The following is a 26021-nucleotide window of genomic DNA, read 5'->3' on the forward strand; positions in this document are numbered from 1 at the left end:
TGCAGGAAAATATGAGAAACTGACTTGATTGATCATTTGTGACGGGGAGAGGTAATGATCTTATAGGGATAAGTTGGTATAGGGCAGTGGTCGGCAAGCCACGGCTCGCGAGCCACATGTGGCTCTTTACACATTTTAATGCGGCTCTTCTGTGTGCCGGGCGCCCGCTCCCCTCCCTCCCACTGTTCCTTCTAAGGTGCGCGGCTGCGCGCCCGCACAGGTGGTAAGAAAACACCACGCAGCAGTTTCCAACTGCCACGCAGTGCTTTCTGCTGTCACAGGCGCCGGAGGCTGGGGAGGTCCTTTGCAGACGGCTAGAACTGGCCGCCCGCAAAGGACCTCCCCGGACTTGTTTTGGTGAGCGCGGGGCGACTGACGCCAGGAAAGCAAGCCCGGGGAGGAGGTCCTTTGTGGGTGGCCAATCCTAGCTGCTTGCACCCGGCGCTGCAGCTAAAGTAAAGTCCCTGCCGCTACCGGAATATCTGCTGCCACCTCCTCCTCCTCTAACAGCACCTGACGCTGCGGAAGAGGTGAAGCCACCAAAGCTCCTGCCGGCGCCCCCGCCTATGGCAGCGGCGCCTCCCCACCGTTAGGAGCACCTGAGTTGGGCCCCCGTTACCCTGGCCCCTCCTCCTCTGTGCTTTTGAGGAGCCATGAGGCCGCGGGTGCCAGTAGGAAGGCGGCGGGGGGGCAGGAGCAGGGAAAAAAGGCCTCATGGCTTCTCAAAAGCATGGCGGCGGCGGAGAAGGCAGCAGGGGTAACGCGGTGCTCCGAGTGCAGGGGGGTGCCAGCGGGAGCTTTGGCGGCTTCACTCCAAATGTAGTGGTGCTGTTGGAGGAGGAGGAGGAGGCAGCTGTTGTTCTGGTGGGGGCAGGGGCTCATCGACATCTTCAGCAGCAGCCCTGCCCCCTGTGAAAAAAGCCGAAGATGGATCCATGCAGATGACGTCGCCACAACATGACTGGAGGAGGAATTCTGGGAGTTGAAGTCCACAAGTCTTCAAGCTGTCAGGTTTGAAGACCCTGTTTTTTTTTTCTTTTTTCTAAAGGGTTAGGGGTGCAAGGGTCTTGCAACTTGACAGCTTTAAGACTTGCATGCTTCAATGCCAGAGTTTCTGAGCCAACATGACTGGAGGAGGAATTCTGGGAGTTGAAGTCCACAAGTCTTAAAGCTGTCAGGTTTGAAGACCCCTTGGGGTTTTTTTCCTAAAGGGTTAGGGATGGAAGGATCTTGTAACTTGACAGCTTTAAGACTTGCGTGCTTCAAATGCCAGAGTTTATTGAAACTAAAAACAGTGTACCATCCTATGTATTTTCGGTTTTAAAAATGTGGCTCTCAAAATAAATTTCAATCGTGGTTTTGGCGAGATTTGGCTCAGTTGAAAAAAAAGGTTGCCCACCACTGGTATAGGGGGATGCTGCTATCTGCCCTTCAAAACCTGAGATGGCACAGAATTTTCCTCTATGCAAAACAGAATGTTTAGAAATGTAGGGTAGTTAGGAGAGGTGGTCTTTTGCATAAACTGCCCCTACAGCACCATGGGAAAGACTTTGATCTTTCTGGAATTCAGAGAAAAGCAACACTGTTTTATCTCCAATGACTTTCTCATATCCCAATTAGAGCAAGTATTGAACATAACAAAATCTGGGCCTATGTTTCCTATCCCTCAGTGAAAATTAGGGGACAAGAGAACTTCCCACGCAATTTAATTTGAGTCAGTATTTTAGTCAACAAATTCTCAAATATGCTTCTAAAGAGGAAAGATTGGCTTGCAGATGCAAGAGAGAATTTGACATACAACAGGGACATGAAGCACATCTCTTATAAATTTAGTTAGAGGTGCCTCTAAAGCTCTTAAGTCCTTATGTATGCAAAGCTGTGCACCATAAAGGAAAAGGCTCGATTCCTTCATCTTAAAAGAGTTTTACTGCTTCTGAGACAAAGTTTATTGCCTCAGTAGTTACCAGATCAGTCTACTGCACTTGACATTGTTTAATTCTTCCCCTTACTAAAGTTTACCTTAAAGTATTTGTTAACTGAAGATACAGAAATTGTGGATCATGGGATAAAAAAGTTTTAATCCTCTTCACTGTGTGATTTAGTCACACATTCATGAGGGTGTCAAAACTAAAGAATCTGTAACCACTGCCATCTTTAGAGCTCTCTCTTTTTTATTAAAGATGAGTGAAATTTCAAGCTATTTCCCTTTAATAAGAAACAAATTTTTTCATAAATGGAATAGGAAAATTTGATATGTTAACATTTTGCACTAAAGAGTAAAGTAAAGCTGGAAAATGTTCTCCCAAGCAAGATGGCATGTAAAATCTCGTTTTGAAAGTGTGTGTGTTAGAGAGAGGGACTGAAACTTGCAAGTTGCCTTTAAAGGCAACCCCATGTAGAGCATATTCAGTAATTGAGTGGTATACATGAGATACTACTCCTAGATAGGACTGCAAAAGCTGGACAAAGGTTTCCTGATCACCGCAAGCAGGAGCCATTAGCAGAATTTCAAAATTTGAGAGCTGCTTCTTCATTTATAGTACTTTCCCATCAAGAGCTACCACTGGGACCTAAACAATCTGATGGATAAATAGTAAAACTGTCAGACTAGTATTCAATTCTAATTTGTTTTCTTGTACACAGACTATTATTTATAGATATCAGAAGCAACCAACACATATTTGGGTAAACATAAAACTGAATACCATGAGCAAAACAATAACCCACCCAAAACATCCATTGAGATCTAGCAACACTTGATACTACAAAACTCATTTAAAAAGACCTGTTAAGCAGTTTCATTACTCTAGTTGACTTTGATTATGAGCAGTTCATTGCAAATTTTCATTCTGCAACTGAAGATAGAATCATGCCACCTAGATTAATACAGCAATCACTGTAGTATTAGTATCTCATTTTGCAGTGAGCTGGAACTTTTCTGTAACCAAAAAAAGAGAAGCATTACCTACCTGGTGAATAAATCCAGCTGGAAGGGGGATGCATCAAAAGCATTCCTTTCCTTCCTTATAATGGCACAATAACTTGTCTGCTCTGAAAAGTTTTGTCAGTAAATCTGTCTGCTGTGAAAATTTTTCCTTTAGGTAAATTATCTATTTATTTATATTATCTCTTTTATTCATTAAACATGAAACTCAATCAACTGAATATTTAAAAATGCGTCACAAACACTATTGACTGATGGTTTGTAGGAAGTTATCACCCAGCCCTCTCCCAGAAAAATGAAATATCCTAGGAAATATTGAAAAGGCAGAATATTATATTTCCCTGGATGTGAAAAGGAAGAAACATGTTTTAAATTGAGAATAGCTCCCTGTAGCTTCCTGCCTCCACCCACTTTGTCAATGGGACATTAAGAAGGCCAAGCCAGTCCCTTTACATAATAAAGAGTTCTCCCCTTCAGCTCCAGGGGGATGGGATTAAGGCATGATAATATTGGCCCTTTACCCAACTCCCCACATGGCATCTGAACTCAACCAAACCTGGATTCAAAACTCAGCCTAGAGGGTTGCTCTTGCAAGGGGCCCATGGGAGTCTGGCAATCAACCAGAATACATTTCTTACACAGGAACAGGAAACAGATAGGTGGGGCCGAACAGATTATAAAAAGCCCTGCAAGCCCTTCTTCAGTCTCTTCTCTTCCCTTTCCTTCTCTTCTCTTCTCCACCAACATTGAAGCATGTGATCACCTTTTCTGTTCAGGACTCAAGCCATGTGGTCCTGTTCACCATTAAAACCATCTTTCCAAGCAGTCTCCATATCTCCAGTGTCTTTTTCCCCACTTGGAGCCGAACCCAGAAGGACATTTCTTCCAAAAGGTTGATACGGGTTGCTGCCAGTGTCCTAGGTATCAACGAAGTACCTTCTTAAATATATGATGTTCCGAGTAGCGCAGTTTTTTGCAGTTCCACTGGTGTTATTGCAGGAAACTGCAATTTTATGATGTGTTTTGTAAAATTCTTGGACATGGTACCAAGTGCCCGATGACAATGGGTATCACTGTTACATATTTCATCAATAGCCATATAGTTTTTTCCAGTTCTTTTTCTTTGACTCTGGCATCTCCTGGTACAGCAATATCAATAAACTGTACACTTTGGCCCTTGACAACTATGATATCAGGAGTATTGTGTTCCAAATGACGGTCCGTCTGAATTCGAAAGTCACACAAGATCTTCCCCGACCCATTTTTGGTGATTTTTTCCAATTTGTACTCCCATGACTTTTTGGATACAGGTATGTCCTATTTTTACATAATGACCAGTAGACTAATTTAGCAACTCAATGATGCATAGCTTTGTAATCAATTTGTGTGATTTTGCTGCACTCATATATTGTGAAAAAAATAATATTAAAATTATATTATTATTATGTGGTTAATCTTTGGTGAGATTCACAGCCTTTGGGGCTGGTTGGTAGCTCAACAGCTCAAGTCCTAACCAAGGACCTAGGAACTGTTAAGGTAACGTTGGAGGATATAAGCTGTTCCAAGTAGGGTGGTTTTTTGTAGAGTCAGAATGTTCAACTCAGGTAAATTTAGAATTTTCAAATAGTGAGGTAGCCCTTTAGGTATTGCTCCAAGGGCTCCAATTACAATTGGGACAACACATGATTTCTTTTTCCACCGTCTCTCAACCTCAATTTGCAAGTCCCAGTTTTTTGTGATTTTTTCTTGCTGTTTATCTTCAATTCGTCCATCACCAGGTATTGCAATGTCAATGAACCATACTTTTTTTTCTTTTCAATTTTTGTTATGTCAAGTGTGTTGTAGGCCAAGTGCCTGTCAGTCGGGATTCTGAAGTCCCACAAGATTTTGCCTTTCTCATTCTCTAAAACCTTCTCAACCTGATGGTCCCAGTGGTTTTTGCTGTACTCAAATCCAAACTTTTGGCACAATTTCCAGTGAATAATCTTAGCAACGCGGTCATGGCATTGTAGGTAGTCAGTTTGTGAAATTTTGCTGCACCCGCTGATCAAATGGTCAACTGTCTCATCTTTCTCATTACAGGGGCGACATTTGCTGTTGGTGGTAACATGTTGAATTTTGGCCTTCATGCAGTTTGTGGCTAAGGCTTGTTCTTGAGCTGCCAAAATAAAGCCTTCTGTTTCTTTTTTCAGTACTCCTGATCTTAACCAGTTCCAAGTTCGTTTTTGGTCAGCTTTGTCTTCAATACTTTTCAAGTATTGGCCATGCATAGCTTTGCTTTTCCAATTTTTGGCTCACTTCTCAATTACATCTTTCTTATATTCAGCTTTTAACTTAGTTGTTTTCAAAAGGCCTCCTTTATTTACTTCCTTAATCATTGGTACTTCACTTTTCTGGATGTAATCATTCAAGCTGTGTCTTTCTTCTTCCACAGTCTGCTTTACTTGTAGGAGTCCTCGACCACCCTCTGCTCTTAGTAGATACAATCGGTCAACATCACTTTTAGGGTGCAAAGCATGATTCATTGTCATAAGCTTCCTTGTTTTTCTGTCCAAATTGTCCAACTCCATCTGGGTCTAGTCAATTATTCCTGCAGAGTATCTAATTATAGGTGTACCCCAGGTATTTATGGCTTTTATGATGTTTCCTCCACTCAGTTTGGACTTTAATATCTTGCGAATTTGTTGAATGTACTTGGCTGAGGTTAATTCCTTGATTTTATTATGCATTAAGTCAGAGGCCTCTAAAATCCCCAAGTACTTGTAGCCTTCTTCTTGTTTTACTGCATTATCATTTCTTCATTCTCAAGTTATATTCCATCATCTTCTAGGACCTTGCCTGCTTTGGTTGCCATTGTTGCACATACCAATGCTGCATACCAATGCATACCAATGTCTTGCTAAATTATTTTGTGCTTTCAATTAATAAATTCAGTTCAGCTTTTGTTTTACCAAAGAGCTTCAAATCATCCATGTACACCAAGTGTGAAATTTTCAGTCCTTTCTTTGCAAGTTCATATCAACAGTTCACCTTCTTCAAAATGGTTGTCAGTGGTAGCATTGAGAGTATAAAAAGTAGGGGTGAAAGGGAATCACCCTGGAAAATGCCTCGTTTAATTTCAACTTCACCCAGTTCTTCTCCATTAGCCATAAGCTTCGTTTTCCAGAGGTTCATTGAAGTTTCCATGAATTTTTGTTTGTTGCTGCTAATGCCAAAGATTTCCAGGCATTTCTTGATCCAGATGTGGAGAACTGAATCAAATGATTTCTTATAGTCTATCCAAGCCATGAACAGCTTGGTTCATCTTTTCTTTTAATTCTTTAGGATTAGCTTGTCAATTAGCAGTTGGTCCTTTGTTCCTCTTGAATTTTTGCAGCATCATTCTGTTCTACAGGAAGCAAGTCATTTCTTTCCAAGTATCCATAAATTTGATAAGGAGAAGTAAAGAGCTTGTATGTTGTTGGCAAACAGATGATTGGCCTATAGTTTCTAGGATCCTTTCCTTTTTCTTTATCTTTTTGGATCAAAAATGTCCTTCCAGTTGTCATCCATTCATCCTTTTCGGGTGTTTTTAAGATCTGGTTCATTTGGGCTGCCAATCTTTCAGGCATACTTGTACAGAAACTATGTAACTCATCTGCACTCCAGGTGCCCAGGTGTGCTCCAATTCTTCACTTTTCTTGACTTCCTTTGCACCATTTCTTTTGTTATTTTCACATCTTCCATTTTATGCACTTTAATAGAATCCTCAACCTGCTTGATCCATGTTGCATTTCTGTTGTGATTCTTGTTGTTTTCCCACAAATTCTTCCAGAATTTCAGAGCTTTCTCTTTATCAGGCTTTTCATTTGTTGTTACTCCATCTCCACTTTCTAAGCTCTTATAAAACTGGTGCTGATTTGCTCTGAACTGTGAGTTTTCCTTGAACTGAGTTACTGGATTTTCATACCATTTAATCTTTTCAGCAATGGCAACAACCCTCTGTTTCAGCTCTTCAATTACTACCGCTGCTTTTGACCTGCTTGTCCTTTAACTGACCTTGCCTTAAGTGTTGTAGGCCAAGTGCCTGTCAGTCTGGATTCTGAAGTCCCACAAGATCTTGACTTTTTCATTCTTTAGTACCTTCTCAATCTGATGTTCCCATTATTATTATTATTATTATTATTATTATTATTATTATTATTATTATTATTATTATTATTATTATTATTATTATTATTATTATTATTCAAGTGTATCACAGCAGCCAGTTGTTTCGCCGGATTTGGCATTGATTACTAGTCGGGCCCCACCCAGGGGCCTAGGACGTCGTAACTTATTATTATTATTATTATTATTATTATTATTATTATTATTATTATTATTATTATTATTATTATTATTATTATTATTATTATTATTATACGATTGTATCACAGCGGCCAGTTGATTCGCCGGATTTGGCATTGATTACTAGTCGGGCCCCACCCAGGGGCTAGGACGTCGTAACGTATTTTCGTAATATACGTGCAGATCCAAGCAGTGCAGCTTTTTGCATTTGACTGATGGTGATTTTGTCAAGTTTTAACTGTTTTAAATGTAATTCCAGTGCTTTTGGAATAGCACCCAGTGTGCCGATTACCACTGGAATTACCACTGCTGGTTTGTGCCATAATCGTCGGATTTCAATTTTTAAGTCCTGGTATTTCGCGACTTTTTCATGTTCCTTCTCCTCAACCCTGCTATCACCTGGTATTGCGATGTCTATGATTGTAACCTTCTTTTTCTCAACCAGTGTGATGTCTGGTGTGTTATGCGCTAGTATTTTGTCTGTTTGTATACGAAAATCCCACAGGATCTTGACCATCTGATTTTCGGTGACTTTTTCAGGCTTATGTTCCCACCAGTTTGTTGTTGTTTTAATATTATAATTTTTGCACAAATTCCAGTGGATCATTTGTGCTACTGAATTGTGCCGCAATTTATAATCAGTCTGCACGATTTTTTTACAGCAGCTGAGTATGTGGTCAACAGTTTCATCAACTTCTTTGCAGAGTCTGCATTTGGCATCATCAGAGGATTTTTCGATTTTGGCCTTAATGGCATTTGTTTGGATAGCTTGTTCTTGCGCAGCCAGGATTAGTGACTCTGTTTCTTTCTTTAATGTACCTGTTGTTAACCATAACCAAGTTTTTTCACTGTCCACTTTATCTTTTATTTTTTCCAGAAATTGACCATGCAATGCTTTGTTCTGCCAACTCTCCATTCTTGATTTTATCACATCTTTTCTGTATTCTTGTTTCGTCTGTTGGGCCTTCAGTAGATTTTTGTTCTTTACTTCGATTAATAGATGTTCTTGACTTTCTTTTAAATAATCAGCCAGTGCATGTTTTTCTTCTTCAACTATTTGCTTCACTTGTAATAATCCTCTGCCACCTGATTTTCGGGGCAGGTATAGTCTATCAGTGTCACCACGTGGATGTAAACTGTAGTGCATTGTCATTAGTTTCCTGGTTTTTCGGTCCAAAATGTCCAAATCAGCTTGTGTCCAGTTAACTATACCAGCTGTGTATCTTATAACTGGTATTGCCCAGGTATTTATGGCCTTGATTGTATTTCCACCATTTAATTTAGATTTCAAAATTTTCCTAACTCTGTTGGTGTACTCTCTCCTGACAATATTTTTTACTTGTCCATGTTTGATGTTATCCAACTGCAAAATGCCTAAGTATTTGTAGGCTTCATTTTCGTTGCATTTAATTAGTTGGCCATTGGGCATTTCAATTCCCTCACATGTAGTGATTTTGCCCCTTTTTATGGATACAGTGGCACATTTTTCCATGCCAAACTGCATTGAAATATCGGTGCTGAATACTCGGACTGTGTTTGTCAGTGATTGGATTTCTATTTCTGACTTTCCATAGAGTTTCAAATCATCCATATATAATAAATGTGAAATTTTTTCAGCTTCTTTGGCTGTTTGATAGCCTAATTTCATTTTTTTTTAAAGATTACTGATAGTGGGATCATCGCGATGATGAAGAGAAGAGGTGAAAGTGAATCACCCTGGAAAATTCCTCACTTGATATTATTATTATTATTATTATTATTATTATTATTATTATTATTATTATTATTATTATTATTATTATTATTATATATATATATACTTTATTCATTAAACATGAAACTCAGCCAACTGAACATTCAAAAATGCATTACAAATAGAAGTGACTGGTGCTAATGGTTGATAGATGTTATATCAACATAGTATTGCCATTCCCTTTTCAGCTTCCTATGCCATCACCTTCCCTATCAGCTTACCTTGAAGTTTGTTGGATTTAATTTGTTACTTTGCATTGATTTTTAACACGATCTTGCGTAGAGAAAGGAGTCATCTTTGTATCTTAATTCCCCAGTCTCAAAGAAAATAGCTAAATGAAGAGAAGCAACCATTCACCATGTGCAAATAGGGATATATGCAAGAACTTTTTGAATAGAACAAACAAAATTATATTCCAGAAAACATATACTTTTTTCTTGTATTTATATATGTATATATTTTACTCCGAGTGGGATAGAAGAGATAAAATTACAACAACAATAGTAAACAAAGTCAAACACTTAGGTCAAAAGACACAATTCAATTTATAAGAATAACATAGCCATGTTTGAAATAGCAGTAGTCACCTAACTACATAGCCCTAATCTCTGAAGGAACATCCATTCTTTAATGCTTTACCAAAGGTTAACAGGATTTGGATCATCCTAATTTCTGAAGAGGTGTTGCTCCATAAAGAAGATGCCACTACATAGAAGGTTTGGCATTCAAATCCAATAAAATTATATTTGCAATGGGAGGGATCTGGAATTTGATCTCCCTGCTAGATCTAATAATGAGCAGAAACAATAGATTGGTATTCCTGCAGATCACCTGATGGCATTAGTAATATTATACTAAAATAACTGTAAAATGCATGCAGAAATATAAATTGGCAAGTTTCAACAATATATTCCCCATTTCCTAGACTTACAACCTCCTGTATGCTCCACAATAAATACAAACATATTACAAGGCATGTATTCCCAAGAAATAACACACATGTTGAATTAACATCGCTTTTCAAAAATCCAGAAGGTATTTTTAAACAATATTATCAAAAGAACAGTAGCCTGTACTACAAATATATGTACTATGACCATGAAGAGTGCTACAATAATTTTTGCCTAATTAGCAATTTTTTAAAAAATACAAGAATTCCCCTTGCACCTCAATAATTCCTTGATCCACTTCCAACAACATGCAAAATCTTTAGTGGCAGGAATTTTAATTTTTTTGTACCCAAATAATATAGTATAGTAGAAAATGGAAAAATATCCACATTTTATATGACACCGCATATCTTATATCAACTTTCAACTGAACTTTCTAGCCTGGACAAGACTAAGTGAGCTAAAAAGAGTTGTCTAGGTTAATGTCATCTGGATGACATTCTATAAAACCAAAGCTTTATTTAAGTACTTTTGAATAATGTATAAAGACAAAACTGTAGGAAAAATTTATCTTCGACCTGTCCTTGCCAATCCATGTAAGGATTGGCAAGGTCCTGATAAAGACTGGGCAGCAAATGATGTGCATAGAATATTCTGTGAGTAACACAGGCATTTAGAGTTTTTGGTTTCAGAAATCAATCAGAAATATAAAATATTAATATTTTGTTCTCATTTTGTGTGAACGAAATATCACCAAAATAATTCCCAGCTACTTCTTAAGTCTGATCCATATCATCCTGAACAAAAATTAACACATTCATATTTAGAAGGAAATGTTATAATACATATGTACATACATACATATAATATATATGCTTATATATATGCATGCATGTACACACACACATATACATATATACATATACTCACGTATATACATACACACATATACATGTACATATAGTATATACAAAAGTTATGTATATTATATAGATTCTACACTCAAGCAACAAATGTAGACAAGTCAGGATCAGGGAATTATGGTCCTCCAGATGTTGCCGATTCTCCTTGCATAGCTTTTGCCATGGTAGATGAAGTTGCCCGTTATACCTGTTATTTGCCATCTCAGTCATAATCACATAATTTCTATAGGATTTGTCCATGATAGCATAAAAGTAATAAATGAATCTAGAAATAATTGATGTCATTTCAGGCCAGAATACTAACCATAAACTTTGGTACTGAAGAAAGATTAATGCATAAAAATGTAAAATAATATCAAAAAGTGGATTTAAAAATTTAAAAATTGAATTCAAAATTCATATGATTAATTCAAATCAATGCTGTAAGGTGTGCAACAAGTCCTTAAAACTGTAAAATAAAAATGTGAAACTAGCCTTAGAGTGTCTGTTAGTAGACATGAAATATAATTTTGTGTGGGAGTCCTGAGAATTTATTGAAATAAATGTTACATTAACCTTTAGAAAAAGTCAGAATAAAATCCAGATTGTAAGAAAGTATGTATAATTGTATCAGTCTCACTTGATTTGCATGGGCAAAACAAAATTATGCAAGTTTTGACTATGTAGGATCATAATTGATTTTTATTGATTAATTGATAAAATCCTTAAGCAATACATTGAGTTTTTGTTTTGTTTTTGATAAAGGGTGGTTCAGTGGGCCAGATTTGGCTGTTCTATTTATATGTTTACTTTGTTTTTTTTAATATTTCCATATTGATGTTCATTTAAAAAAATCCCAAAGCACATAAATGCTACTTTTAGGGATAGATTCCCAATTTGGCATGTTTTCACTGCAATTTTAAACTAAAAATCCAAGTAAAAATCTGCGGATCAGACTTTGTGAGTCAAACTTTTTAAAATTAAGAGAGAGAGAGAAAAAAGTAAGTTCAACCATCTCATTAAATTTAGAAAATATATCAACTTCCATCTACTATTACAACAGAATTTTCCTAGAAAATCAAATAATTTGCTTGACTACACAAGTCCTCCTATAAATCTACTATAGATCTATTTTAAGAAAAAAATCAGAGTTTATAATTTCAGAATTTTTATGGATTCTAAATGGACAATTTTGTTCTTAAAATACTCCCGAAATACTCCTACTTGACAGACACTTGAAATTTCTGTGACCATTCTGACAACTGAAATCTATAAGGCTTTTAGAAAAATAAGACTGCATTGTTAAGGGACAAAATGTAAGCCTTTTCTTGAATTGTATTGTTCTCTTTACCTCAAGTGTACAGGGAAAGTCACTGGCACTGTGGCTAATAAGGCATCTCCTGTTTTCAGTCAAGACAGGTTTGACAAAGTTAAAAAGGCTATCCATAAAGAGAAACCATTTCAGCAGCACATTCTTGACTAAGAAATTATAAAGGGCAGTATTTCAAAGCATCTGTGACTGCATACCTCTTTCAATCTCCTCACTCACATTTAGTTAACTTTCTGCTACTCTGAACTTAGTTACATGAAAGACTAAAATGTAAACATTTTGAAAGCTTCCTTGCAGCCAAATAATAGCCACCATCATGCTGAATAGTTTCGGGATCTATGTTACTTGTCTGACTAAATGCTGTCAAAGCAAGCAAAGGTGTTTGAGGAAGGGAACTGCACTATGTTGGTCCTATTTCAGTGACCAACATTAGTAGCCATCAATCCCTTTAACTCTGATTCATATTCCACTTATGCCAAGAATAAACCTCACACATATTACATATGAGTTCTCATAAGAGTTCTATTCATACACATGCTTCAAGTACTTAATTTTAAACCCATAATTTTAAGTATTCTTATCTGGAAGTAAATTCCATTGAAAAGAGTCAGATCTACAGATAATCCTTGACTTACAGCAGTTCATTTAATGACCGTTCAATGTTACAACAACACTGAAAAAAGTGACTTATAACCATTTTTCAGACATACGAGTGTTGCAACATCCCCATAGTCATGTGATCAAAATTCAGAAGCTTGGCAACTGACTCATTTTTATTACGATTACAGTGTCACCAAATTATGTGATCACTTTTTACAATCTCCTGGCAAGCAAAGTCAATGGGGAAGCCAGATTCACTTATCAGCTATGTTACTAACTTAACAACCACAGTGATTCCCTTAATGACTATGGCAAGAAAGGTCATAAAATGGGGCAAAACTTACTTAACCACTGCCTTACTTAGCAACAGAAATTTTGGGTTCAACTCTGGTCATAATTCAACAACTATCTGTAGTTCATAGTAAATATACCTAAGATTTTATCTTAAATTTGCTAAGCTGCATGAATTCAAATGACTCAACAATAGTCTGTGGTTGCTTTTCTCCTCCCCATACAATACCTTTACAATAGAAAGAATAATTCACAAGTAATGGCTTATCAAAGTGTACTTTTGCTTCTTTACCATGTAATTATTTCTCCTCCTTTTTCTACACTTCTTTTACATGTTCTACCTGATACTGTAATTTGTTCATTCTACTGTACATTGGAAGAGAATTGGGATATTCTGTTAGTTAATATACTGCACCTAAATATATAAAAAAAAAGATGAAGCTGGCATTTACTGCTAGTTCAGGGCAAAAAAAACCCACCGATTGATCAATTTAGAAAAATTATTGACTCATTAAATCAATGCAATTTAGTGTTTTACAAAGATATCATGAAATTCAGTCGATATTTTTGGAAAATAGTTAAACAATAATAGTCCTCAAATAACTATTCAGCAACTTCCCTAATAAATTATTATGGTTTGGAAAACCAATGACTTATTATGTTACCATGTTACCCATGATAACATTTTGAGATGGGAAACATCTGAAAGTATAATGTATGTCTCTTACTATCATTTACATCCTGAACAACCTGAAACTTTCCCCTAAAAATTCAGAATGACTCCATAAAATGTTAGATTTAACTGTTCTCTATTAACCCTGGCCATCCCAAAAAGTTCATGGTCTTAGATTATCACTATTGACATCAACTATTGCACAGATGATTGAGTATGCAGTAACTCAGTAACTCCTGCAAATAATAATATAGTGCAATTTGAGAGAGGGGGAGGGAGGGATGATTTAAAATATATTTGCACCTCCAACTTCTATGAAAAATATAAATAAAAAGACAGTCACAATTTTTGCTGATCAGAGATTTATTTGGTTATTTAGTTGCTAAATTTATCTGCCAATTATCTTCCTTCAGCTACTCTTGGCAGCTTACAACAATAAAAAGGAAGAAATTAAAAGAGTGTAAACAAAATGGAAGTAAAATAAAACGATAGCAATGAAATAGCAATGAAACAGAATCATTGTTATCATCAATATGATGACAAAAATATGAATGGGTGGAGAGTAAAGAGCAAGGAGGTGGAGGGGGAGTCATCAATCCAGCAGACACCTCCAGTGTGGAACTCCCCATTTGATCCCCAGGCCAATCAGCAGAGCCAGGTCTTCAGGCTCCTGAGGAAGGATAGGAGAGTGGGGGAGATCTTAGCCCAGAGGGTAGGATATTCCAAAGAGTGTGCACTGTGGCTGAGAAAGCTCTTCTTCTGGATTCTGAAAGTCGGAATTCTTTGACCAACAGGATCTTTAGTAGACCCTCTTTGCTGGCATGTGAGGTCATGATACTTGGATATATTTTGGAATACATACATACATACATGAATATTTATGCAATAGGCAAGAAAATGTTCATCTAAGTTTCATGGAAAACCAACCATAAACCAGTCTTTTATATAAAGGAAAGCCAAAGCCATAGACTTTTAAAATCTTTTTATTCATATGTATTTTCTCTCTTTTCCATATTTTTTAAAAAGACTGCACAGATATTACAGTTGCATATGCTTAAATATGAATTGAAACATTTTCTTCTGAAAAACATATATCTAAATGTATTTTAATGTGGGTTTTTTTCTCAAGTGAAAGTTATGATAGAACATTAAAGTCGGCAGATCTTAGTAGACAGCTAAATTTCCATTCATAATTACTAAATTTCTAAATCATTCCTATTCCGCATTTTTAAAAGAATATGCTCTCATAGCAAAGCATTTTTACTTAACAGCATAGTGATCAACAACTGCTATCCAATCATTTTAAAAGAGGTTTTAAAAGTGAGACATTTTCTTCCTCAAAAAATAGCATTTCATAATGTAACTGCACAAGTACACATATATGCAGATACAAGTGAAATAGATCACCTGATCAATATATTACTCTAAATTGTTAACTGTCATACATTAAAAAATAAAAAGGAAAGGATAATTTGTTTGGTATTCATTCTTATAAAATAGTGGGTCTTTATCTGATGAACAAATAAGCTGCCTTGGTACCTTGACTAAACATGAAGTATTTTCTTCAAAATGTTTTACACTTTATATTCATAAAGTTATTTTTGTATTGGTCACACATGTTTGAGCTTATTAAGTACAGAAAAAACAAAAAAGTCAGCAAAGTGTAGGTCTCTTTTGTTCAGCTATGAACTAAAAACTTGAGTTCCAGATAAAAATGTTAATTGCACTTTCAAAGAGTTTTTGCTGCTATAGTGAGCAAGGGGCACAGACAACAGTCACAAGACTGTTTTGCATTGTATGCTTGCAGATACGCATAGGCACGTACCCCGACATTCAGACAACATACTATATATATATACAAGGAAAAATAAAGAAAGAGAGAATCCGAACACATGGTGATAATTCTCCTGATTTTGATGGGAAGTCTTTCATTTGTATAACAACGGCTGCAAAAACTCATATGCTGCAGTTTCCACAGCAGCCATACTGTTCAAGAATTTTTATGCCCCCTTTTAAAATATCAGATGCTCCTGACAGCTAGTTTCTGGATTTGCAAGGTAAGAAATGTTTCCCTGTAGTCCCTGTCTGCAGTCCAACATATGACTTCAAACAGCTTTCAATAAAAAACAGTCTTCTTGCCATTCCAGCCTGGGCTGAATTTTAATCAAGGTCCTTTAAATGCCATTGAACAAATCCATATACTATGGATTGCTTCTTGTATGCCACTGGCCAAATTCTATTTGCTTTGTCATTTGTTATGTTTAGAAAACCAAAACAATTTTGCTGTAATAGTATGAGTTATGATCATCCAGGCACCCAAATGCTGCCATTTCAGATGAGTTACATTTCTATCTGGATGATTTACACTCTTGCTTGCCTTGTGCTTTTAATAATCTTTTTAGCAAGCTCTATTTGAACCGTTCTATTTGTAAGCCAGCTAAAAGGAAGAGCTAGAGTTCCTTTCAAACCCTCCCAACCCTTTGCACATTATAAAATCATATTTGCATACCTCTAAAACAGTGGTTCTCAACCTGTGGGTCGGGACCCCTTTGGGGGTCGAACGACCCTTTCACATGGGTCACCTAAGACCATTGGAAAACACATATTTTCGATGGTCTTAGGAACCGAGACACCAATTTTATGGTTGAGGGTCACCACAACATGAGGATCTGTATTAAAGTGTTGCGGCATTGGGAAGGTTGAGAACCATTGCTCTAAAACATCAAAGTCTAGTCCCAAAATTTAATTGTCAAAATCACAATTGCATAGCTAACTCTGAAGAGAGGAACAGAGAGAAGAAAAAGGCAGAAACCATGATTCTTGTCACCAAAGTTTTACCATGCACTGCTAGGTAAAACACTTAGAGAGAGTATTTTTAGGGGGGTTTCTCCCAGTACAAGATCAACCTATTAATAGGCTGAAAGTAGATCTACAGCCTCAGCGTAAACTCATTAGACAGCAGACTGGGAAAAATAGAGCCATCACCTGACTGCTCTGTTATATAAGAAACTATCAGAGAGAGGGAAACCAACATACTGCTGACTATTACATTTCTCTTTCTTCCTAGATAAGTCAATTAATCAAACTTTCCCTACTACCTGTCAGAAAACCAGGCTGGCTCCTTTTATTGGAATCAGGAACAGAAGAAAAAGGAAGAAGAGGGGAAAGCATTTCAGTATTTCTCAACCCAGGATCTGTAGGATATGCTTAGTTAGAAGTCTTTTCATTTCCAGCCAAGAATAATGAGATCTGTAACGTGGCACATGTCAGATTGGGAAAAACTACTTTGATTCGATTTGCCTCTCTTTGTGTGAATAACAATTTTCTGGAGCTCCATAAAGGGAACATTAAATGCTGGGATTAAAAACAAATCTGTTTCCCAATATTTTCCATTGTCCATATTCAAACACACAGGTGGTGAATTTCAAACTTGACAAATTTCATAGCTTAAAAAAGAAAATAACAAGTCAGGAGCACACACTTTCATTCAGCCCTACTAAATTTCAACCCAGAATTCCTTCCTTCTTAGCTATAGTAAAAGAGAAATAACAGTGGGAATAACCTGTGGCTTCTCATGAGTCTAACTATCAGATCCCAATCAGAAAGTGGAAGACACTTTCAAAAATCCTGCTCTTCTGTTTCACCCTTGAGCAAAAGAACGTTGGTCTTACCTGAACGTATCTTTTCCGTGGAGTAGAAGGAGGGGTCACGTGAGGGTTTAACACAGCCTGATTGGTCCATTAGACTGGGAGAAAACTTCTTAACCTTCTGTCTCTCCTATTGGTTCCCAGTTTCCTCGATGGCAAAGGCACTGAGCGCAGGTGAGCCGCCAATGCCACCAGGACATTTGTAAATGTGCGGGAGGCTGAGGCTAGCCCTAAAGGGAGGGCCGGTATTGATAGTGATTCTCCCCGTGGGAGAACCAAAGGTATTTGCGATGGGCCTGAAGGATGGGAATGTGGAGGTAGGCCTCTGTTAGATCTACCGAGGCCAGATAATACCCCCGCTGGATGCCCTGAAGAGTGGATTTGAAGGATGACATTTTGAAATGTCTGTAAACCAGGAACTGGTTCAGACGTTTGAAGTCCAGAATGGCCCTCCAACCCCCCGAGCTCTTCGGAACCACGAATAGATTGGAATAGATTGATTCGCATAGAGCACCAGACGGCCACCAATGGGTGGACTCGAGTTCGAGTCACTTCCCTCTGCGGAAGGGGTGGCCGCCCCCCCCCCCCCCACAAAAGGGCCATTTGGATTGGGACTGGAATCAGTTATGGTCCTGATAAGATGACCGTGGAAATGTCTGTCTTGCCTGTAAGACTGATACCGCTGTTGCTGGTCGTGGTCGGAGGCCCTAAATGGAGGCCTGCGATATGGATGGGGACGGGTATCAGGCTTCTTGGTGGTGGATGGCATCACTTTCTTTTTATCTTTATTTTCCACCAAGATGAGGTCTAGGGCCGCCCCGAAAAGGTTGGGGCCTGCATAGGGGCTCGCAGCTAAATTCCACTTTGCTTTATTATCCATCTGCCAACTGCAGAGCCACAGAACGCGATGGGAGGTGACAGAAGTGGCTAGGGCACTGGAAGCGAACTTAACCGCGTCGCATCGGCCGAATACTGGGAGGCTGCCAGAATTTTTGTGATGTCCTGATGGAGACGGTCGTCCTGGATCGGAATCCGATCCTGGAGCTGGCGTGGTACGGTTAATGTACGATGCTGTGGCTGCTGCTCTAACCGCCCATGCGGAGGCATTAAATTTTTTTCGCAGGGTTAATTCCACCCACTTGTCTTCCGGCTTCATCTTGTCCGCCGCGTCCCCAGATACCACGGGGGAGGAGGAGGCAAGGGCCGCTATTGGTGTAACGATAACAGGAAGCTGGAGGGCTTGGGCAAAGGCCTGTTCTAAATTATAGGTGCGACGATCGTTGCTGCCTGGGGTGGAGAAGTTGGAAGGGTGGGCCCACTAGTTTTTCACCACTTCCATAAACAAGAGAGGAGCAGGAATTTCCTCCTTATTTATAGCCATGTTAGAGAACATGGCCATGTCTGGATCCCTGGGAGGCGGGACTGTGGGGTCCCCTGTCCCAATTTTGGTGGTCTTCCTAGCCTTATGTAGTAAAGGCTTGAACATAGCCGGAGAAAGCAGGCTCGAGGAAGAGAGGGAATCTGGAGGAGCGGAGTCCTCATCCTCCGAGAATCCCATATCATTTTGGTTGTCCTACCCCCTGGTGGAGCCTTCACTAACCAAGGAAGGGGAGGAGGCCCTGGGCTGAGACTTATGGTAGGAATGGGTCCTGCTATAATGAGGGGCCCTATCCCTTTGGGCAATGCCATGGGAAATGGCTGCTGAAATAAGCCTCTTAATGCTTTCTGGGAGGTGATCTAGATGGGTCACGTCCTCCTGGTACTGGTCTGGGCCCTGAGGGGCCAGGCCCCTGTTAGGGTGGAAATATCTGGAAGATCTAGGGGATCTGCTGTCTCTGCCTCAAATGCATCAGGAGAATCTGGTAGGGAAGGAAACCCTGCCCACCTGGAACTCCGGTATGACCTGGGAGGGAATACCAAAGGAGAAGAGGGACTGAAACCCCTACGAGGCAGGGGACAAAGACATGGATTGGGCTCAATGGGAGACCTGGATCTGGGCCTGGGCCTGGTAGACTGGGCTTGTCTTTCAGCCCTGGCAATGGTCTTCTCTAAGCCTTTAGATGCCTCAACTCATCCTTCTCAGTGGCCCTGGAGGGTCTCTGCGTAGCCATCAGTTTTGAGGAGGAGGACCTGGCCTTGGGCTGGTCAGAGAGGCCCTCCCTGTCTTCTTGGATCAGGGCAAAGTGGCCTGAGCTGATTCAGAATGGGCCGCCATCACCCCACTCACATGTCTGTCGAGTAGGCCCTTCCTGAACTCTCCTGGTCCTGGGCCTGCGGAGGTCTGAGCTCCTTATGCCAGCCAGTCTGGACTAGGCAGCTGGGCTCCGGCACAACACTCGGAGCAGCTGTGGAAGCCTCGGGGCTCCAATTCTGCCGGCTCGCCCACTTAACGGCCGTGCTCCCTCAGGCTCGTAGGCCAAAATGGCTGCCGGAGCCCCTTGGCCGTTTGCTCTTTGGGCGGCCGTGGTATTCTTGCTTGTTGCGGCTCGCCCTCGTGTTTCCAAGGCCCGCAGAGGTCTTTTAAAGGGTGTGCGGCCATAGAGGGGAGGCTGGCGTGGCAGGGACAGCCGGCTAAATGCGCGGAACTGGGCAGCTTGATTTCGTGTGCTTCTCAGCACGCCGCAGCAATCCCCTCACCGGCTCAATCTTCAGCCTTGGCGAGTGAGCGCCTTGTGGGCGGCAGAACAGGCTCCTGAGGCTGCAGTGGTCGCCTGGCACGCCCGCCGACCCGGGAATATGACCAGGGCACCCGGCCCACGGACAGGGAGAGAATAGATTGCCCCACAGGGCTCTCCCTGACCGCTTAGGACAGGAAACAAATTGTCCATTTGGGCGCAGCCACCAATTTAGATTTTAGAATAGCCAATAGATCAAATCAATTTTAAATTACTCTATCTAGATGAATTACCAATTTTTAAGTAATTTTCCTATCTAAGGAACCAAACAACACAGTGCTTGGACCAAAAGACTGAGAGGAAACTGGGAACCAATAGGAGAGACAGAAGGTTAAGAAGTTTTCTCTCAGTCTAATGGACCAATCAGGCTGTGTTATACCCTCGCGTGACCCCTCCCTTGACTCCACGAGAAAATAATGCAATTTACTAATATTAAGATGACAATTAGAGGTGGGATTGACTTTTTCACATTCAGAATATGGTTCACCCAAAAAAATCACTCAAGTTCAAATTCTCAGGGTGCAAACCTGACAGATATTACACTCTTATTTATCACCTTTAGCTTCAGTCTTTAAATTTCCACTTCCTGACTAAAAAAACATTTATTTCTTGCTATTTTTGGTTTCAATGCCACATTGTGCTATATTTAGAAATTACAGTGCTCTGGATTTTGATAACAGAATAGACTTTAAGAGTATAAACACAAAGGTTGGGGCTTCTTGGAATCTGTTTTTTTTATAGACCTGGACTACCTCATAAACTGTTCTCCACACTATAGTAGTTCCATATTATTGGCCAGGTTTGGCAATTGAGCCCATTCATTTATTTATTCATTCAATTTACACAGCCACCCAACTCAAATACATCTACAGCTATGTGAAAAAGTCCTGCACGCTTTCAGTTTTAAGCTGTATTTACATGTTTAATAAACTTTTCACTCATAGAAACCACACAAAATTAGTACTTTGATGAAAATTTCTGTAGTTGGACTGAGATGCATAATTTATTAATATAACCAAAGTCTTTTAAAGGTTTTGAATAAGTTTATGTGTTAAAACAAACACAACTTGAATTTTCGAGAATGTCAGGATCGAAAGTAGCCAATCAGCAGCGAGCTTTGGCTGACCAATCAAAATGCACAGAGGCTAAATCTATGAGCCAATCAATGTTGTCATACTCTCTGACTATAAATTGGCATGAAAAGCATCAAGAAATTTAATTTAGCTCTTGCTGAGGGCAAGGATGAAGGCCTTTGCTTTTACCAGTACTGAGCAGAGGCATCGCATCATTGTGCGTCATGAAGAGGGTAACTCCTGTACAGAAATAGCCAAGAGAGTGAAATGCCATCGCACCACAGTGAGCAGAGTGGTTGAAAAATACCAAATAACTGGTTCAGTTGATGACAGGCTCCACTCTGGAAGACCAAGAAAGTCGACAAAACAGCAAAATTGGGTTCTGCAACGCATTTCGATAGCTGACAGGAAGCTCATCTCATCTCAGATTATAAGAATTGGGGTGAAACATGTGATATAAAAATATGCACAAGCATAGTGCATCACAGAGAGCTTGCCAGAGGGCTCAAAGACTGCAGGGCTCGAAGTAAACCTTTGCTCACAGACATTCACCGCTCGTTGACGTGCATGAGCCAAGAAGTATGCCAAGTGGACAAATGAACAGTGGGCCAAGGTCATCTTAAGTGACGAGAGCAATTTCTACTTGATTGGGAATCAGTGCAATAAGTATGTCAGAAGATTTCCAGCTGAAGAATTTAGGCTGTACTGCCTGAATCTATCTGTGAAGCATCCATTGCACGTGATGATCTGGGGCTGTATCTCTGCTTCTGGTATCGTGCAGGGAATCATGAATTCCAAGCAGTATGTTGAAGTCCTGGAAAAGACCATGCTTCCTTCAGCTCAGCAACTTGTAGGGAAGGACTTTTACTTCCAGGATGACAATGCTCCTTGTCATTGAGCCAAGTCCATCCAGCAGTGGATGAAGAAGCATGGTTTTGACTCCTGGATTGGCCAGCTCAGAGTTCGGATTTGAACCCAATTGTGAACTTGTGAGCCAAGATTGGTTACAAAATAAGCATGAAGCGTCCGAAGACCAAGCAGGAGCTGATTGAATCCATTATTGCAGCCTGGCACCACATTGTCACCAAAGATCACTTGCAAAGGCTTATAAAGTCTATGCCGAAGCGCCTGGTAATAAGCAATAAGGGCTGGCCAATTTCACATTAGTAACCATGTTTGGTTACCTAAATGGTCCTTTTCAGGGCTACAACAATAAAAATGTTAACAAAACACTAGCATCAGCCTTAGTAATTGCAACATGTATGCCACTGGGTATACATCAGTTAATCGGTTTTCAAAGTCATTGTAAGTATGCATTGTAAGTATGCAAGAAAATTCACAATCCCATCCAAACAGCACCAAAGTGCAAAAAACATGCTTTTCATTTAAAAATCACCAGTATTTATTTAAATATAACAATATTTGCATAGCCATTACCATAAAGTATTGTAAAATCAATGGCCTATCCAAAAAAATGTCATAAATCGTAAACCATAAAGCGTGCAGGACTTTTTCACACAGCTGTAATATCTAACAAAATTAAAAACATCATCAAACCAATAAATAACTTACAGCAGATGAGATTAACATAACTGTGATACAGCTCAGCAGTGACTGCAACCAAGCAAGCAAAATGCCATCTTTTTTTTCTGAAGGCAGAAGCTGTGTGGATTGAAACAGTAGGTTGTTTTTTCTATTAGAGTAAACTTTTGCCTTACCCCTCCTCTTGATTCTTGACCTTTAGTCAATATAGTAAGACTGTTAAAGGGTATGTTGGCTTGATTCATTTTCTCTTCTGTAGAAAACTAATAGCTGAATCAAATATCAGACTGCTTCCATTTTCTTTTCTTTTTTCTTATGTGTGAAGTAATGTTAGTTACTCTGGTGGCATGGCTACAATAACAATATAACAAAGTAGCACATTCCAGTTCCCTCAGCCTTAAAAATTATGCATCCTGTTTAAAGCTTGCTGACCTTCGTCCCCCTCTTCAATTATTGTTGCAGCCGACAACCATGTCCAGAGAAGTTGGAAATGTGCTTAGTTTGAAGATCAGTGACGTATCATGCCACCTTCATAGCTCTCAATGGGACGTTTAATATAGGAGAAATGACAGTATGATAGTCAAGCAACTTGACCGTTAGAAATACTCCATTTATTTTCTGTAAATGACAACATAAGCACAAACCCTGTACTGAAAAGATTAGGTCAATATTTTTTTTTGGGGGGGGGTGTCCTTGGAAAAGAAGTTATTCTTCAGGATCAAAAGAAGTTTGAGCAATATGTGAACTGAATTACTTTTCCTATTGACCATCTAGAGAGAGAGACTGATAATTGGTTCATAATATGTTTAATATATTCACAGTGGCTACTGCAGCATCATTGGGAATTCTCTTACCTCTAATTCTAATATCATGAAAAGTCAGTTTAATTGGCTGGAGCCAATCCAAACCAGTTCAGCAGGAAAAGTTAAGAAAATAGATTTTTTTCTGCTTTCAATTAATATATAAGTCTGAAAAAAAATTGGGACGTATTGAAAAGGATAGGAAAGGTATCAATTTCAATGTTGTTTATTTTTTATTTCAAATCAAATCAAGTTTATTGCAGTCAAAGACCAGACACCAGAACAAATAAAAGCTTTCAATAAATATCTAATTAAAAATTATAGAATAAACTAATAAATAACAGATAAAATCTATATTAAAAATGCAATTTGGCGATTCGACTTCCAGTCCCTGCAGGTGACGGACGTTTCGTCTGCCGCTTGTCTTCTCGGTGGGCTCCGTTCAGGAGCACAGGGGGACTTGGAGGGGTCCCCTGCTGTAGGGCAGCTTGTTGGGACCCCCCCAGACTAGGCGGCAGCAGGTGGGGGGTTTTCCAGCTTCGCCCCAGGAGCCGGGAAGCAGAAGGGGGGGCATGCTTCCCCTTCCCCGAATTGGCTCCGGGGGAAATAAGTTAATCAAAGGAAGCGTGGCTGAAATGTTGGTTGTGGAGGATCCTTCCTAATCTCTTCAACTATCAGTAATGGATAAGCAGCAGGCAATTGTAAGTTTCTGTTCAATCTATTTAAAACCAAAGATTAGAGGGGGGAGTTTTTTTTAAGCCCCCCTTGGACAAGGAGGCATTCAAACTCTCTCTCTCCACTTTGGAATGGAGAGAGAACAAAGGCTGACTTGCCACTTGAATTAACGATTTATTTTTATTTATTTATTTATTTATTTCTTAGATTTTTAAACCGCCCCCTCTCCCAAAAAGGGACTCGGGGCGGTGAGAAAGACTGAAATCACAGTTGCAAGAGTGCTTGCTGAGCTGTTTTTAAAAATCAAAACTTTTGCTCTTCTCCCTGCAAAAAGGAGGAGTCAAGATGGCTCCCCTCCGTTCCTGTTTTTGTACTTATAAATGAAGTCTGCCTTTTGAAACCACCCTGGGGAAAAAATGATAATTTCTGGAATCTTTTAATACCTCCCTTGAGGGTGCTCTGGATCTCTTCTGCTTCGTGGACTTTCTGGATTTGATTATTTGGTTTTTCCCTTCCTGGTGTATCTCTGTGTCTTGGAACAGTGAAGGAGAATTAACTTTTTACTTTAGGATTCGCCTGCTACCTTGGACCACCCCGCCTGCATGCTCCAGTGACGCCATTTTCTTTGTAAAAGACTTACCATCTCTGAACTTAGACAATGGGACCTAAGAAACCACCAACAGGCAAGTCACTTTCGGCTCCTGCCTCAGCGACTTCCAGTCCAAGTACCCAGCAGCTGAAAATTACTTCATTGCTACAAAAAGAAGTGGCTGGAGAGAGCTCAAAAGAATTATCTGTCAACCAAATGTTTCAGGAAATTATGAGAGGTCAAACGAACTGAGGAAGGAAGTGGCAGACCTCAAAGATGAACTCAGAGCAGTATAACATAACACAACAGAAAATAAACAGAGAATTGCAGTGCTGGAAGAGGGGGCAGCTGGGATGGAGGAAAAGGTTAAGGAGGTCCGAAAGGGAAATTTAGAACTGGAAAATGTTATGGCCAGAATAGAATTTGTCTTTTTTTCTCATCTTCCAGAATCTACCAGAGACAGGAAATGAAGATCTTAAAGATATTATGAGCACAATTTTAGCAGAATACCTTAAGAGAAACAAAGAGCAGATGTGGTGGGATATGGACCTAGTCTATAGAATTAATTCAGCATATGCCAGAACCCATAATGTTCCAAGAGAGGTACACGTTAAATTCCTCAGGAGGACCATGAGGGATGAGGTGCTAGGGGCCCAAAGGGAGGGACCTCTAAAATTCCAAGATAAAGAAATTACCATTCTAAAGCAAATTCCAAAAAAGATTAGAGAAAAAAGGAGGAAGTATTCTTCCTTATCAAAGAAACTATACAATAGAGGAATTTGGTTTAGATGGTTATTGCCAGAAGGAATGCTGATTTTCTGGGAGGGAAGCCGAATTAGAATTAAGACAGTGGATGAGGCAGAGGCCTTTATTAAAAAACATTTTTCTCTCCCAGAGGATGAAGATAGTGGAGGTGGGGAAAAAGGCAGCAGTGTACAAGACATGGGGAAGGGGGGGGGGGCATGGCTCCACCTGGGGGCAAGGAGGAGGGAGCAATATCGAAAAGGCTCAGGTCACAAAAAATATATATATCTGAAATATTATTGTAATTGTTGATATACTAGAAAGTGCCAAAGAAAGAGATGATTGAACACATGGCTGATATAAAGTAAGAATTCTGTTTATGCTATCCTTTATATGTTATTTTTAAAATTGTAGAAGCATGAGATTTGGGGGGATTTCTACTACTAACATGGGAGCTACCAAAACTTTCTATGTACCCTATTACCTTTTCCCCATAAATGTTTTAAAACCAATAAAAAAAATTTACCAAAAAATGCAATTTGGCATCAATCTGTCGGTTACACA

The 26021-nt window shown here is 39.4% G+C and overlaps 1 protein-coding gene across 3 annotated transcripts in view; it reads right to left on the bottom strand.

The window, feature by feature from the left end:
• RBMS3 (RNA binding motif single stranded interacting protein 3) overlaps positions 1-26021 on the bottom strand; it is a gene marked incomplete at its 3' end in the record, with an annotated part of 523098 nt that overhangs the window by 400240 nt on the left and 96837 nt on the right. The gene's annotated exons all lie outside the window — the stretch shown is intronic.

The sequence above is a fragment of the Natrix helvetica genome, assembly GCF_964273705.1.
Source record: "Natrix helvetica genome assembly, chromosome: Z".
Taxonomy (NCBI): Eukaryota; Metazoa; Chordata; class Lepidosauria; order Squamata; family Natricidae; genus Natrix; species Natrix helvetica.